At 40.3% G+C, this 15,856-nt stretch overlaps 1 long non-coding RNA gene across 5 annotated transcripts in view; it reads left to right on the top strand.

Annotated features, from left to right (window-relative positions):
* LOC119240779 (uncharacterized) overlaps positions 1 to 15,856 on the top strand; it is a 274,220-nt gene that overhangs the window by 52,704 nt on the left and 205,660 nt on the right. For 3 of the 5 annotated variants that reach the window (XR_008551061.1, XR_008551062.1, XR_005124192.2), the window contains one exon: positions 11,953 to 12,071. This is a non-coding gene — a long non-coding RNA (uncharacterized LOC119240779). Of the gene's footprint in view, positions 1 to 10,727; positions 11,029 to 11,952; positions 12,072 to 15,856 lie in introns of all 5 variants that reach the window. The other 2 variants (XR_008551060.1, XR_005124193.2) reach the window with 1 other exon arrangement.

Raw genomic sequence — 15,856 nt, 5'->3', positions numbered from 1 at the left:
CAAAGGCAGTTTCTTCACAGGGACTTCTGTGGCGATATTTGTTTTCTGCTGTATTTTCAGTTTTAAAAATCAAGAGAAAAGCCTTATTCATCTGTCAAGCCTTCCATTTGTTTATTTTTGTTCAGTTCAACAACTAGATGGAAATTTTAAGCAAGGCCAGATCTGCTGTTTGTGATTTGCGCAAATGTTGAACTCAGTTCAGCTTGAATTGTCTTTTTCAGATCATTTAAGCTTGCATGTGAAATGTGTGTGGTAACTTTCTGATGTATGCTACAAAAAGTGTGTTTGGCCATTGTGTGGCTGTAAATCTTGGGATTATGTTATTTTGCCCCTTAACCATGGCTGTTCTTTTGGGTGATATTTATGTACAAGAGGTTGTCTTCTAGGAACTATCTAACTTCTCTGATAAAACTACCAGAGTTTTCAAAAATTAACAGATGCTCTCAAAATAGATATTTAGGAAAGTATTTCAAATGGGTATTTGACATAAGCACGATAATGCTGGGAATTTTTTCCAGCAACATTATGTATTCTATATTTTTTCCAAATAGATAAGGGATAAAAACAGATCCCATACAGCAAGAATCAAAGGGCATATTAAATCTCAACTCCCCAAATCAAGCAATTTTTCTAAAAAGGCAAACACATTGGCAAATTTTATAAACTTAGTTTTGCTTAGAAAAATAGCATATTATTGTTTCTCCATATTTCCATCTAAACTTGTACTGGCTATAATTATCTAGGAAAAAATATACCAAATTGATCATTTTTTCTTAAGTCATCTAACTTCAGGCATGAACCCAGGATTCTTCACTATTGTCGGAATTTGCTAAACAGTCAACTTTTTCAAATCCAAACCGATATTAAATCAAGGGGAGGTAGAGCTGCCTGCAGAGAAAGACATTTCTTTTCCTATTTGAGGAGTCTTTCCATTTTACATCACATCCTGGTGGGTTGATGTTCAGTGTAAGCTCATGATTACTTTCTTTTTCAAATAGTGAATGTAATCTGTCTGTGAAGGCGGGGGTACAATAACTTTTGGGTTCCATAAAAACACTGTAAATTGGAAGTTTGAGATCTCCATGTCCAGGAACAGCCACTCTGGCACCCTGCAAATCCATTCTCTTCCTTTCTGTTCTCATTGCCTTGATTTAAGGGGACTTGGGCCCAGCCACCCTGCCTCCTTCTTTTGTGAAAGGACATTCTGAAATGTCTTTAGAAAGCAAACTTTTCCAAGAAATGCAGAGCGGGCCATGGTTTGAATGTGAATCTGGAATGAATTGTGGCCACCCTGGTAGCTCACTGTTTAATCTCCAGGACACACTGCATGGTCCTTGCAGCCACTCCAGGCCAGGAATTGTGAGCAATGAAAATTTATCTGTGATAAAGTTACATAGCTTTTGCCAAGGAACAGTCACTTGGGGGTTGATGCAAAAGTCAAACTTAAGTCAGTGTTTCCAAAGCCTTTGTGTGCAGGGAGGTTAGCCTGGCTAACTTTTGCAGATTATTTTGGACATAGAGGAATGGAAAGCCCCATCTTCTGACCAATTCGACTTTGGTAAAGGATGAGATGAGGGGAAAATGGCTGAAATATGATCAGGCCAGCTAGTGTTTCTGCTTATAATGCTGAAGACAAAGAGGTTAATGAAAGGTGCAGGGTCTCTATGATTGAAACCCTGTAAACAAGTTTCTTTTGCTCTCCAGACGGTGGAGTTCTCCAAGGAGCTAGCAAGAATGTTCAGACTCCTGGGAGTACAGATTTGGAAAGAACCCCATCTCTTAGTCTGTGCCCCCTGCAGATATTTAATTTCTGTTGGATCAACTTAAAAGGAACAACTGATCCTGTGGCCCAGGTCAATCCCCAGACATTTTAAAGGCACAAGTTCAAGTTCAACCATTAATCCAAATATTTTACACAACTGTCTGTAGTTGTGCCAGTAAGTCTAAAACTTGCAAATCATACAGAAGACCTAACCTGAACAGTTCTTTAAAATGGACTCACCCTGCTTCTAAAATGTTACATTTTGAATGCAATGTGGTAAAAAATATTATCTGTTCCTGAGATCTACCAAGCCCTTAAAGTACCTTTAAAAAAAAAAAAAAGGAAAAATAACATCTCTTGGCATTTTAGAAGAGCAGTTTGCCAAGAATTAAACAAAAGAGTACATGTATGTGTATATTGAAGATAAACTAGGATAGCTGTTCTATTTTTTACTACTATGCCCTCAGGTTTATTAAAAATAATCACTAAAATGGCAATGTATGGCTCCTAATACTAAGCTTGTTTTCATTAATTGAGAACATTTTTTTCAAAAGCATTTATTTGGTTGAAAGTCTATAGTTAAGTAGCAGACTCACCTCTCAGGGTTATCACTTCTTATTATCACATTTTGGATTTCTTTTTTTTCCCCGTTCAAATTGGGAAGATAAAGTTGAGACGCTTGCTTTTTTAATGAATAGCACACCTTCCTCAACTTTACTATATGAGGTCTTCAGAGATAAAATGCTCATTTAATTTCCTTTGCAGTGTAGAGTTCCTAGTACTCATCAGAAGTGTGAAGCATTATTAGCAAAATGAAGACTTTCTACAGTGCTAATCAACCAGCACAACAAATTGTACTTGTGATATTTTGGGAAGCAAACAGAAAGCTCCTAATGGTTTGCTAAATTAACAAAGAGGTGGCATTTTGATATGATGTTTCATGTTCAAGGAGTTGGGCTTAAAACTAAGCGACTCTGGAAAGTGAGGATTTCCTCTAGAAGAGCTAAATTTTATTCCTTCAACATATTTTTGGGGGAGGGGGACAAAGAAGGAAAAGACAGGCACTATTCCACTCTAGGTTAGCTGAAGATGTTAGGGACTTCCTTGAAAAATAATTACATTATTTTGGCAGTTGAGGTTTTAAGTATAGCATACGACTTGCAAGAATGTTCTAAAGGCACTATATGGTGATCCAGGACTAGACTTCTGTTTTTTTCCTTTTCATATTCATTTGTCAAAAAAAAAATAGAATTTATATATTTCATATAAATAAATGAAACAGTGACAATTTATAGAGAAAATTCCCCCACCCTCCCCACTTCTCTGAGTATAGATGTGGAAACAAATAGGATGGAAACAGGGAATTTAAATGCCTACTCCAGGACTTATAACAAGAAAGTGTGAGGAAGGGCATTAAAGGAGATATCTCAGATTAAGCATCCTTCAAAGGTTAGCAACTTTGTAATGCTTCTGAAGCCTTCCTCAACTCTTTTTACCAGCCCCCAACCCTTTGGACTCTTTGGTCCGATCCTTACCAAACCACTGGTAAGGTGGAATTAAAATAAATGCCCACAGGAAACAACCAGTGCCATCACTGCAGTGAAACCAGGTCGTCTAAGTATAAATCAAGAACTCAGAGAATACATGTAATTTCTGCAAATTGTTGAAGCTTTTGAAGGAAATAGGTCTTTGTTATTGCTGTAAAACCTTTTTCCAAAAAGGGAAAGTCTCTTGACTGTCACAATTTAATTTGGGTTTATATTCTTGGAAGAGTGATTTTCCCCCCAGAAATATACAAGGGTACACTGAGGACCAAAGAGAGTGTTAACTTAGCCAAGGCTGAGAAACACACGGTACTGGATCACGTATTGAGATGAAGACCTAAGTTTCCCTGTTCAGCTTCTCAAGGTTACACATGAGACTTCAGGGGATTTCAGTTTTTGCTCTGGGTTGGTTAATGGAATCCAAGACCTAATGGAATCCAAGACCTAGGAGTTAAATCTCTGCACTATCTCTACTAGGGTTTGAGTTCAGTCCCTGGCCAGGGATCTAACCCACATATGACACAGCAGACCTCTCCTGTCTCACCTGCTGCTCCCCTCAGCAGTGTATTTCTGTAAGATCTGCCTGTCCTGCTCCCCACTCTATCTATGGTGAATCCTCTCACCCCCTACACCTGTGGCCTACACCCTAGTTCTTCTATGCAGAAATTTTAAAAAAAAATCCCAATTGAAGGGGAAAATTGTTTCAGGGGGATGCATTTTATTGATACTAATTTTGTGATAGAATCAACCTTTTTGACATTTGAGAGATTTAAATAATTTTTAACTTTCTTTTCGTGTAACACTTTGACAAAGTAGGACATATAGACATTAAGTTAGATAATTTTATAAGTGTTGAAACTCCTTGAAATATTTTTGTTGTTGCTGTTATCGCTACCAAGCTGAAAAATGACCTCAAATGTCAACTTAGGTCTGCTGGCGGTGATTTTAACTGGGATCTGAACTTCCCTGACTAGGGCTAGTTATTTTGGACACTCCATTTTATACCAACAAGTCTTTGTTGTATAGTCAGTCAGTTGGGCTCATTCAAGTCCAGAACAGTCTTTTATTCCAGAATCAGACTTTACAAAACTAATCTGGACTTTTGCCTCAATTCTTGACTTCCTTTCATTCTTCTTGACAGAGTCTTAAAATATTGCATCCAGCTAATTTCATAAATGACCTCATTGTAGAAAGAAAACTATCTATGCTGATCACAGAATTTTAGAGTAATCATGACTCTGGAAACTTTTATGTAAAATCATAAAATGTGAATTAAACTTCACCAATATCCAATGTCTTTTACCTTAAATAAGAAGTGCAGGGTCATTATTTTTTGCCTCCAACTCATTTCATACATAGACCTACCGAGATGAAATTTTAAAATTTGTTGGCATCTCTGTTATTTGATTTGACAGCAACCATGCTTGCTGTCTCCCCTCCCAGTCAGTATGCTGTGATAGATGTGGAACTGATTCTTTTTATTTAATTTCAGCAAATTGACTTTCCAACTTTCAGAAAGTGACATTCTCCTGGGTTACTCAGAAGTTAACAGTGTTTTTGAATAATCGTGTCAGCTACGTTATGCTCAGATATTTAAGAATGGCTGGGCAACCTATAATCTTTTGTAAGGATATTTGTGTTATTCTATTTAAGTAGTAGAGATGAGGGCTACTTATGCTTATGCTTTTTATAAACATAATTATTGCTTCAATAAAGCATATCACATAGTATCGTCATAAGTTTATTTTAATAATGTTTGTTTCCATAAATATCATTTATTTTAACAATGTTTATCTCCATAAATATAATGATAGTTTACTTAAAAAATCCCCAAAACTTTTATTGTGGATTGAGTATCGTTTCATGTTTCCATTATCCAGTAGGCTGGTGTATTATGAGCATACTGAGCAATGATACAACCTTCAGTATTGTTTGAGTAGAACTTGTCACATAAACAGGCATTGTTTTTAAGTTTCCTGAAAATTTTATTTCCATGTCCCCACTAACTTTTTTAAAATTCCTGGACAAGGTTCAAATGACACATGTCAATGTGATGAACATATTGGAACAACAGGAGACAGGGAAGTGGCCAGTATTGGACCAGGTCATTAAACTGGGAATTGGCAGAGTGGTTGATCCAGCTTTTTGAGAGACTTGACATGCTGAAACACCAGGATACATATAGGACAACAAACAGTTTTGGAGATATGGCTACTGAAAGACAATTAAATCCTTTTTTTCTTGGAAACACAACTAAGCAGGACACTTCATCTTCTTAAGGCAAACCTAAACATATTCAAGAATATTTAGTAAGAATTTGTCAATGAACAAGTATTTGTTGAATGCTTGCTGGCAGTTCACGGCTGGAAGAGATATTGTTGAAAATGTGAGAATAGTAAAAGGTGCTGCAAGGATCCTTGAAGATCTTATCATCTGGAAAGAAATGATAGCAGATTCAGTCTCATTTTCCCAGTACATTGGTGAGTGGTGAGTGCTTTGTCAGGCACTGTGCAATGCACAGAGGATGAGGAAGAGAGAAATGCATGATTCTTCTCCCTTAGAGTCTTAGGTAAGGATATAGACTCATAAACATAATTCCAATAAAAGGAATGTGTGTTGTGCTGTGTGCTTTGTTGACAAACTAGCCAGTGCGACCTCTTAGGATTGGTAAAGACTTACTGAGGAGAGGATATCTAATCTGAATCTTGACTGAAGGATTATTAATTTAATGCTCATTATAATCCTGAACCTTTACTTGGTGCTGGGAATTCAAAGGCAAATGAGACAGTGTCTATCTTAGAGAGATCATGGTGTCATGTATTAAACAAACAGGTATGAAACATACCACACACCCCCAGGGTGGAAAATGTATAACTTTTTTTAGGAGACTGAATGAGGGACCCCTATCCTTTGGAAGTCAAGAAAGGTGATCAGACCAAGCTACTGTCTAATGGTTTAGCACTGTGGATAGAATGATGTGAAAGTAGAAAGAAGAGAAAACTGTTTCTGCCTAGAAGAGGTGAAGACTTCACAGAGGAGGTAGCATTGGTCTGAGCATTCTAAGTTTAGTGGAATTTTCCCAGGTAGGAATAGTGAGATGAGACTAGAAGGGGGTTCTAAGAAGACGAGATGGTATGAATCAGGGTGTGGAGTTGTGAAAGTGTACGGTTTGACCAGAGAAACAATGTCTAGTTGGTTTGACTGGAACCTATGGGACATGGAAGGGACAGGAGGAAACCAGGTCAGGAAAGTGACCTGGAGTCAGAATGTGAATGGCAGGTTAAATAATCATAGTCTGTTGATTCTGGAAGGCAGATGGATGTCATTATTAGTGAATGGCAATAAGAGGGGGGAGGCTAATATAACCTCATTTATTCTTCATTCCTAAAAGATCTCATTATTTTTCACAATTTATAGGTGAAAAAATTAGTTCAGAGAGATTTAAATGAATAACCCAGCTGGTTCCAAGTGGAAGAGTGTGCTTAATGGTGGATCCTTTAAACTCTTTAAATTTATTTTTTTAAAGATTTATTAATTTATTTATACAGGCACTGGGTACAGTCAGAGCGCGGGAGGGTGAGAGAATTCACCAGAGCCAGAGAGGAGAACAGAGCAGGCAGACTGATGAAATATACTGCTGAGGGGAGCAGTGGGTGCGGCATGAGAGGTCTGCGCCCCATGTGGGACCCTCGCCAGGGGCCGGGGATAGAACTGGTGCTGCAGAGGCTGCGGGCAGCTTCGCAGCCCAGTGCTCAACCACTGCACCACCAGGAGAGGCCCGACTCTTTAAATTTACATAGTTCTCAGCAAGAATGGGCAATGTATCAGGATAACCTGGGAAGCTTCTGCAAAATACACAAGCCTGGTCCTTTCATCCTTGTTCTGTCTTCTCCCTCAACCAAGTTTCTGATGTGATATGGAGTGATGGACAGGTAAATAAAGATATTTTGAAAAAGCTTTTTAGGTGATACTGATACATCCTCCCTTCTGTTACTGCATTCATCTTGTCGAGATGCTCAAGCAAGGTTGAGACAGTAAGATGAGAATGATTGGATTTTAGGGATGCATGAGAGTTGGAGTCAAATAGGATGGATTGGAGAAGAATGTGTTGGAGTGAAAATGTGGTAAACACTTGGGTATCTAGTTTAAGAAAGTGGGAAACTATTAACTGAAACAAGCCCATGAAAAGGAGTAGGATCTTTGGACAAGGTTATGGATTCTACTTTATACATGTAGAATTCAAGGTCTCTATAGGCGGTTAGTAATATAAAAAGCTGGAGTTTAAGAGAGTTTACACCGTAGATACCCAAATCATTTATGAAGCAATAGAAGAGCAGAGGTAAGGGAGGTTTCTGTTAGCTGGAGCAGGCAGATAAGTTAATGTGGAGAAGCTGAACTTGAGTTTCATCTCCTAGAAATAATAGAATATTCACCTTTAAGAAATGAGATTAAAAATGGAGATCTGTGAAATGTAAATATAGGGCAAGAAAGAAAAATGCTGTTTCAAGAGGGTGGGACAGTAATATAAATTACTTAATAAAACCTAATATAACCTCATTTATTCTTCATTCCTAAAAGATCTCATTATTTTTCACAATTTATAGGTGAAAAAATTGGTTCAGAGAGATTAAATGAATAACCCAGCTCGTTCCAAGTGGAAGAGTGTGCTTAATGGTGGATCCTTTAGACTCTTTAAATTTAAATCCTTTAAATTTAGATCCATTGGGTTGAGTGTCCTTGTAGGCAGAGTTCATTTATTAGACATTGTTCAATTCCTCTTGACTAGCTTATACAGTGAAAATAGAGTATACTCTCAATAAAAATTGTTGCATCAAACTGAAACTTATCATACATCAGTTCTTTTGTACATCAGCTTTTATGCACTATCTACACCTGAAGCACAACACAGGATGCAACATAGGACTAGAAAGTACCTGAAAGATCTTCTAATCCAACCAGTTCACTTTACAGAGGAGGAAAGCAAGACTCAAAGAAAGGAAGTGACTTACCTAAAATTTCACATGCAGAGCTAGACCAAGACCTACATCTCAACTTCTGAGCCAGAACTTTTCTCACATATGGTAGTATATGCAAAGAGTGGTATATGCAATTTGGGAGGCAGTTATACATCTTCTGAGCTCTCCAGAGCTAGATAGAGATGAGAACTGTGGATAGGATGTAAGAGATAATTTGTTAAGTGAAAACTGTTTTTTCACTCATCCAATAAGATCATTGGATTTAATAGCATGACTAAGAAAAGACTCACACAGAGCCTTCCCGGTGGTGCAGCAGTTGAGCGCTGGGCTGCAAAGCTGCCCGCAGCCTCAGCACTGCCAGTTTGATCCTTGGCCGCCGGCGAGGGTCCCACATGGTGGGCAGACCTCTCCTGCCATGCCTGCTGCTCCCCTAAGTACTTCATCAGTCTGCCTGTTCTGCTCCCTGCTCTGGCTCTAGTGAATTCTGTCACTCTCCCGTGCTTCTGACTGTACCCAGTGCTTGTATAAATAAATAAGTAAATCTTAAAAAAAAAAAAAAGACTCAAACAGAAATCAGAGGCAGGAATTAGTGGGCAATTTATCTGAGAAAAGAACAACAACAAATAAAAGGTTGAGGTAGGTGGCCAATCTTTTGATGTCTCATGATAAGATGCTATGGAGTGCTTTTGTCTTGCTCTCTTTTAAATAGAAAACTTAGTTTCAACTTCCTGGGACAGATGAGAAGAATTACCATCCCAGGCTAGAGAATAAATTAATAGTGGTACAAGGCATAGTGGAAAGGGTCAAGGGTGGGGGTCAGGACCCCTGAGGGTATTTTCACCTGTGTGATATGGGGGGGGGGCAATCAGGTAACATTGCTCTCCCAAATTCCTCATCTGTAAATTAGAGAGTAGATTAGATTAAATTAGCTTTTGTCACTTGCCTTCTTCACTAAATTGCTGCTCAAAGCCAATGAGTTATTTCTTACCAGCAAATGAGGTAAAGAAATAACCCGAGGCTTCTCTATACTAATATGAATGTTGGTTCCTCAGGGTGAGCTGAACCTCTGGGCTACGTGAACTTTTAGCAGCGATCTCCTTACTCAGTCACCAGTTGGGTCCAGTTGGCTCCTCTGGTCTCTTTAGCTTCAGCTGCTGGTACTTAGAGGAACATCACTTCAATTGACCTCTTCTTATCTGGTCCTTGTCAGCCTTGTCCTCCTTACTCAACTCTTTCTGGTCTTCCATGCTTCACTCACTTGTACATTCTTGCTAACGCCCAGGAATGGATCTTATTCTTTATCTGCTTAATGCATCCTGCTTCTTGGGTTATAGGCCTTTGGTTTTTTTCATGCATGTTTTCTTTAAGAATTTTATTTTTTTAATTGACATACAATGGGATCAACTCTTGGGGGTATACTGTCACATATCTTTTAAGATGTATATAGATTCATGTAATCATTACTAAAAGCCAGGTACAGAACAATTCTATTATTCCCCCTATTTTTTTTTTTTTGCTATTCCTTTGTGGTCATATCCTCTTTGAAACCTGCCCCCCCCCCACTGCAGATGCTGGCAGTGCTATAAACTTGAAAATATCACAGAAAGGACATTGTGTGAATGGGATGTTTTCTTGAGAATAACTTCCTTTATCCAACATAGTGCCATTGAGTTCATGCATGCTGCTGTATGTATCAATAATCAGTTCTTTTTTTTCAATTGCTGAGTTGTTTTCTCTTGTACAGATAGATATACCACACTTGGTTTATTCATTCACTGGTAGAAGAACATTTGGACTGTCCCCAGTTTGGGATAATTATGAATTGAGCTGATACACACACACACATACACACACACATCATATACAGTTGTTTGTGTGAATATAAGTTTTCTTTTCTCTAGGGCAAATAGAGGAGGAAGATTGCTGAGTTGAGCCCCAGAATTTTGGTCACTTCCCATTTGGGACCCCAGGCTTGCCTTACTCCTTGGGCTTCTGATATTGGACACCCACTGCTACCTTACCTTTACTTGAGATTGTCCAGTCCTGTCCACCAGTGCAGTTCCAGCTCCATCTTTTCCATCCCACAGGCCTCCTTTCTCTGTCTAGGAACTCCCAGCACATAATAAAACTGGAGTCCATTTTAATTTGTCTAAATCTTTCTCAGCTCTGAATTCACTGAGAATTGGATTGTTGCACCAGTATTGTAGTACCCTCTGCTGGCTGACTCACAAAGCTGGCATTATGCCTGTGTGCGAGAGAAATTATAGGTGTGATGGAAACAAATAAAATGGAAAAAGAATTGGGTAAGGGAGGTAGCTGTGATAAGCTCCCACTGCAGTGACAGCCGGAGAGGGCTACTTCCTGTATTTGATGCTACACATATAGATAAACGCTGTCATATTTTGGTGGAACCCTACAATATTGTGCTTGTCTTCTCGATTGTAGGCAAAGATGGGCTGTCTGGAAAGCTGGACTCAGCCTGGAGCCTGTTCCCCAGATTGCTATTTTCTGAAGACTTCCGCATACAAATGACTCAGATCCAAACATTCAAAAAATGATCTTGAAGGGCCATCTGGTTCTTGCTGGTTCTAAAGCTTCATTCAGTCTGGTGGATGGATCCAGTACAAAAGATAGTGAGGGCTCTTCATTGAAGTTTAGATATGTTCCATGGATCAAAGTGAGAAGCTGACTTTCAAAAATCACCAATGCTGATGCTCCAAGGACTGGTGATGCTTCTCTCTCATAGGTCAGCAGAAGCCTGATAAATACTGAACTGATGATCACGCTGTTGCATGGAGGCTGAACACACAGGAACATGCATGAAGACACACACACACACACACACACACGATTTTGTATCATCAGGGCACTGAGTTCATTTGTTCGGGTGTCAGAAATAGGCTGGGAATCAGACTGACCCAGCATCTCAAGCATTGAAGTCCATCAGAGCCATGGGATCATCATGCTGAGTTATATTTAATCTGTGAAGACAGTGCTGCCAGTTTGGACAGTGGTGCTGATGGAGTTGCCATTCATACTTGCTGGTTGCTTGCTTTTCTGAATAGAAGGCTACAGACTCTGTGATCAGGGGACAGGGAGTGTCTCCTCTCTGGGGGGCTAACAGGCTTGGCTAGGAATGGAACCCTGTGCTCTCAGCTTTAGCATTGGCTCTGACCATATCTGGAGGTTGGGCATCTTAGGGAGAAGGACACTGGGCATTAGGGGACATGGGTGTGAGAGAGCCACTTCCTCAAGCAGAATGTGTGAAGTCACACCCCTTGATTAGTTGTGTGTTTCTCTGGCCTTAGTCTTCTCATCTGGAAGTAGGGTGAGGGGAGGGGTATGTGCTTCCTTTAGTTTGTGCAGACAAATCCACATTATACCTTTTATTAAGATGTCGCAATTCATACTTGAATGCGTTCTCACACTCTTGGATGTAAAGTTATTGAATATAGGGGTTGCATCCTATTTCAGTGTACCCTGCAAGCATAGCACAGCATTTAGCCCACAAAAGTCATGAAGAGGGAGATTTTAAAATGCAGTGACTAGAGCTATGCCTTTTTTGAGGACACCTATGAGTTGGACGAGGCATATGAATGTTGGGGCCCTGGGGAAGTTGTTTTAACCTCTAGCTCAGGTCATCTGTCTGTTTCTCTTATATTCCCTCTAGTGAAGATGCTGCTGCTGCATGTCCAGTTGTTCTCATCTGTCTAAGACTATGGACCTCCAGGAAATTACCCTGCTGAAGGGGAGCCGAGATCTGGAGTCTGTTACAGATGAAATTACCTGGTAAGTCCCGATTAGAGGCTTCGATTTTTATTTTCAAAATGTCTCAAATAATTACTCAGGTTACTTTTGTATGCATTGCCTCATTCTGAACACATGGAGCAGAACCTCTGAACAGACAAAAGCAAAGTTAATTATTTAAAACTTTTTGGTCTGCCCTGATATATCTGTTCTCTAAAGAGAAAGATGGCACTTAAAACGATTTTTGCATTATTTGTTTTATGAACTTCTACTGAGGCTTATGCCAGAAAGACTTGATAGGACTCTGCGATTACCAGCTTTCTTCAACAAGGCTTTTCCTTTTCTTCTCTCAGTAAATCATACTTTCATGCAGAATCTTGTTTTCTTTGTGAGTAGTTCTTTTTTTTTTCTTTTTCTTTTTGTTATATAAGCACTGGGTACAGTCAGAAGCGCGGGAGGGTGAGAGAATTCACCAGAGCCAGAGCAGGGAACAGAACAGGCAGACTGATGAAATACACTGCTGAGGGGAGCAGCGGGCGGTAGGAGAGGTCTGCGTGCCATGTGGGACCCTCGCCGGTGGCCGGGGATCGAACCAGCCCTGCAGAGGCTGCGGGCAGCTTTGCAGCCCAGCGCTCAACTGCTGCGCCACCAGGGGAGGCCCTCTTTGTGAGTGGTTCTATCCCACAGTGTTGGCTGGAACATGGAGACTTAAGTTACTGATGATAATGATCACAGTGTCTGTATTTAAAAAGAAATTGTTAAAATGCACATAACATAAAAAAACACCATCTTAATCATTTTTAAGTGTATAGTTGAGTGTCATTCATTCTGTCTGCATTATTGTGTTACTATCACCACTGTCCATCCATGGAAAACTTTTCATCTCAGAAGAGTCTGTACCCATTGAACAGCAATGCCTCACTCCTCCCTGTCCCCTCTCCTGGCAAATTTTGTTCCCCTTTCTGTCTTTGTGAATGTGACTATTCCAGGTAGCTTACATAAGTGGAATCATACAATAATGTTGTTTTGTGACTGGTTTATATCAATTGGCATAATGTCTTCAAGGTTCATCCTTTTCGTAGCATGTGCCATAATTTCCTTCTTTTTATGGCAGAATAATGTCTCATTGTATGTATGTGCTACATTTTGTTTATCCATCTGTCGGTTGATGGACACTTGGATCATGTCCACCTTTTGGGTATTGTGAATAATGCTGCTATGAACATGGGTATACAGCTATTGCTCTGAGACCCCGTTCCCAATTCTTTTGTTTATACCCCGAACCAGGATTGTGCAATCTTGATAATTCTATTTTGAAATAATTGAGGTACCATCGCATACTTTTCACACTGGCTGTGTGTTTACATGTCCCCTCAATGGTGCACAAGGATTCTCGTTTCTCACATCTTTGCCATATTTTCTGCTAGTAGCTATTCCAATGCATGTTGGGGGTATCTCATTGTGGTTTTGATTATTTGCCTTTCCCTGATGATTAGTATGTCAAACATCTTTTCATGTGCTTATTAACCACTTAATTATTTCTTTAGATTTATTTTATTTATGCATACAAGAACTCTCTCTCACCAGAGACAGAGTGGGAAACAGAACAGGTAGATATACTGAAATACACTGCTGAAGGGAGCAGCGGGCAAGACTGGAGAGGTCTGCTGTGCCTTGTCACCTCCCTGGCCAGGGATTGAACTTGTGCTGCAGTGGCTGCGGAATGCTTCATAGTGCTGACACTTAACCCTTTGTGCCACCAAGGAGGCCCCGTTTTCTTCATTTCTGAAGCTAGAACATGTACGATACCTTCTAGTTCTAAAATGATAAAAGTTTAGGTATTGGTGATAGGAGCAGAAATTCAACAACCTCTGGGAAGAAACAAAGACAAGATTCACTGTAACTTGGCCTCTCACAGAGAACCTTCCTACTGCAGAAATGATGGGGGAGTTGGGTAGGATGAAGGTTGTAACCTATTTCTGGAGTTATTTCTGCTTGTGTCACAGGTGCTGGCAGGGAAAGGGATGATTAGAAAACACAATTGCTGTTATTGTAGTTATTACTGAGTCAAGGACACCTCCACATTTCAGCCATTCTAGAGTCAGTTGGCTTGTACTTGGGTATGTCTGTTACATAACCATTTGAAAAGATAAGAGAACTCTTTGTTACACTGTTACTTAAGACTATGAGTACCAACTCTCTGCCACCCCTATATATCCCACATCTTTCTTGGGTAAGTTTTAGCAATGATTGTGAGATAGTTACAGCTATAGTCTCCCCGATGGACACCCCAGCAAGAGATGGCCCCTGGGAAACCAGTAGCTGATTCTGAGATCTCCTCTCTTCCCTGGCCATTATTGTACTTCTCTGAGACTGGGTATTGGGCCATCTTTATGGCATCAATCAATAGCAAGGCCTAGCAGGTGCTGCAGGGATATCTGGCTTCTGACCTCTGTGCTTTCCATCTGTGTGAGGTTTGGGGAAGTGACTCACCCTCACTGAGAATAGGTTTCTACAAGTGTAAATAGTAAGGATTTTGATCTGCTGTTTTATATAGAGGATTGGGTTGTTGAAAGAAGGGAAGAGTAGAAGAAACTAACTTCACCAAGTACCTTCTGTGCACCAGGTATGATACTAGGTGTTTAAGTAAATTATCCTACCTAATATTCAAGTGACTCTATAAAGGAGCCATTTTTAGACTCAGGATGGGGAAATTGGTGCTCAGAGAGATTAAGTGACTTGTTCAGAGTCACACAGCCAACATGCAGAGTTGGGATTCCAATGCATATCCCCTGGGTCTAAGTCAATGTTTTCCCCCAGTCACTAGACCTTGATAAGGATAAAACAGGTTGTTCTGTACTAGTGGGGACCTCTTCCCCTCCTCCAGCTGCTCAAGTTCCTAATTTGCTTCCTGTTGGGTTGCTGAGAAAGGCACCCCCAACCTTTGAAACTTTCAGCTTTAACCTTTGCTGAAGAGCAGAGACCATTTATTTTGCAAGGAGCCATATTTTCCAGAGAAAGAAGAAAGTTTGGGTTGAATTGGAACAAGATCCACGCATAAGTGAGGCTTCATCTATCCTTGATCCTGCCTGATGGTTGTTTCTTTTTCTTTTTTTCCTTTTTTTTCCAATGTAGTCTTCAAAAACTCTTCTCTTTGGGGGCCTTGGCGAGTGTGATGGTGTCCAGATTCCTGCTCTGGGGCCCTGGGTTCACAAAAGGCCAAGTCGACGTCCATTCTGCATCTGGCTTATTCGATGCCAGCGGAGTGCTAAAGTCTCCTGAGAGAGCCAGGAGAGATTTGCCTCCTGCAGAGGTTTGGATAAGCCCCAGCTAATCTCCATGGCTGCTTAAGGGCACACCTGCTTGTCTGCCAGCCAGCAGCCTCCTCTCTCATTTCCCGTGGGATGGCTGGGGTCAGAGGGCCTCCAGAAAGCCTTTTATCCTCCACCGCCCCGCCAGGCCCCCCTCAGCAGCACCTGGGTCCACACATAAGACTTCCTTTGAGGGGAGGTCGAGACGTTGTCCCTCCCAGAATGGGGGCCAGTGCCCCTTTCCTTCCTTTTGAGGCGGCTTGCTTTTTCCTTCCTTCTAAATAAGCATTTAATTCAAGCTTTATCATGCATGGCCCAAACTTTATCCCGGTGTGGCTAAGCTGATCTGAATTAGTTTCTGGGCTGCTGAACTCTGGACACGTAGTAGGTGCACAATAAACAAAGATAATGTATGATTATGATCTGCCTGGAGATCCAGGAAAGAGATACTGTCAGCCTTCTGTGTCATTGCTGGAATGTTATAGTAACACTGATAATAAAGTGTCAGAGAATTCA

This window comes from Talpa occidentalis, unplaced genomic scaffold (genome assembly GCF_014898055.3).
Source record: "Talpa occidentalis isolate TD23 unplaced genomic scaffold, MPIMG_talOcc4v2.1 talOcc4.12, whole genome shotgun sequence".
Lineage (NCBI taxonomy): Eukaryota > Metazoa > Chordata > Mammalia > Eulipotyphla > Talpidae > Talpa > Talpa occidentalis.
This window is presented reverse-complemented; position numbering and strand designations above follow the sequence as displayed.